At 44.6% G+C, this 1,498-nt stretch overlaps 1 protein-coding gene across 1 annotated transcript in view; it reads right to left on the reverse strand.

The window, feature by feature from the left end:
- myoz2a (myozenin 2a) overlaps positions 1–1,498 on the reverse strand; it is a 23,524-nt gene that overhangs the window by 20,709 nt on the left and 1,317 nt on the right. The gene's annotated exons all lie outside the window — the stretch shown is intronic.

Genomic DNA, 1,498 nt, shown 5'->3' on the forward strand with positions numbered 1-1,498 from the left:
AATATTAAAATCAGAGGATATACCAGCCTGGCTAGCACCACCACTTCTCAATGAGACGTGGTCTGGGAACCAAACGTTCATTTTCTCGTATTTGAAAAAAATGCCCAGATCCGTTTATTGGGTGCCACGGATGTCTATTAAATGCGTCTGTGCATAGCTCATCATCGTCTTGCTTTCCCCCTTGTTCTGTGATTGGTCTCCTATCTCAGGCAAAAATTTGCTCCATGGTCTCCAGGCTGCCTTAGCAACGTGAATCAAATCGCGCGCAAGGCAGCATGGGAACACCCAGGCTAAGGATATACAGCTGACTAAGTGTTTGTGTAAGTAGCCTTAATGATCACAAAATGCTAAGCATGTATCTAGGCTATTTGAGTTTCTTAGAGCTGAGCTGTGCTTAAATTGTTCAATACATGATTTCATATCAGGCCAAATATAGATATAGATATCTGTAATATTATGATCAGATGATTTACAGTTCTATGTAATATGTCATGTTTCATGTTTTTGTAATGTTTCATACAGTGATGCAGGTCTACTGCAGTGAATAGGCTAAATACAATTTTGATCATTTTTATAGCCTACTACTGTATAGTTAACTTTGGCCTTGGTGCCCTGACATGTGGCCTTTGTGCCCCCCACCAAATATGCCCAACTAAAGGCCAAGTGGCCTTGCCCCTAAAATGGTGAAATTCCAAGCCTGCACTGGTTACCTGTTAAAAGTTGACTTCATTGACTTCAACATATTACTTCTAACATACAAAGCCATAAATGGCCGGGCACCTGAATATATTAAAGATCTCCTAGTCCCATACAACCCACCTAGACCGCTACGATCACAGAATACTGGCCTTGTAATCCCAAGAATCTCAAAAACTACAGTAGGAGGCAGATCTTTCTGCTACCGTGCACCCCTCCTCTGGAATAATCTCTCTCCCTCTATTCGATTAGCAGACACCCTCCCTAGTCACTGACCAGACCTGCGCTGGTGCTGACTACCCCTCACCGTGCCTTAGTTATGCTGCTATAGCATAGTGCTGTCACCATGCCTTAGTTATGCTGCTATAGCATAGTGCTGTCATGGACTTTTCATGTGTCATGCCATACAACCCCCTCCCCTCTCCTCTCTCCCCTTCCCTCTCTCTCTCTCTCTCTCTCTCTCTCAACTCTCCCTCTCTTGCCTATTCTCACTATGGTATATAGTACCAGTGATATACTTATTGATATTAACCATTTTGATTTATAGTAGTAATTCTAACCCACCCTGTATCTCTCTCTCTCTCTCTCTCTTCCCCCTTACCTCACTTGTGAGGTATACCATTACCAGTCATCAGCCATCCTTGTGTTTGGCCCTCATCTCACTCATCTCACCTGAAGTCCCATCCCTATGACTGCCCTATCATCGCCTGTTGCTCTTGCTGAAGTCCCATCCCTATGACTGCCCTATCATCACCTGTTGCTGTCCCCCTGCCCAGATTCCTGGCCCGCGCAGCCTAGCGAC

The sequence above is a fragment of the Alosa pseudoharengus genome, unplaced genomic scaffold, assembly GCF_046254945.1.
Source record: "Alosa pseudoharengus isolate Yale_2024_CS ecotype anadromous, Long Island Sound unplaced genomic scaffold, YU_APseudo_1.1 YU_APseudo_1.1_scf_17, whole genome shotgun sequence".
Classification (NCBI taxonomy): Eukaryota; Metazoa; Chordata; class Actinopteri; order Clupeiformes; family Clupeidae; genus Alosa; species Alosa pseudoharengus.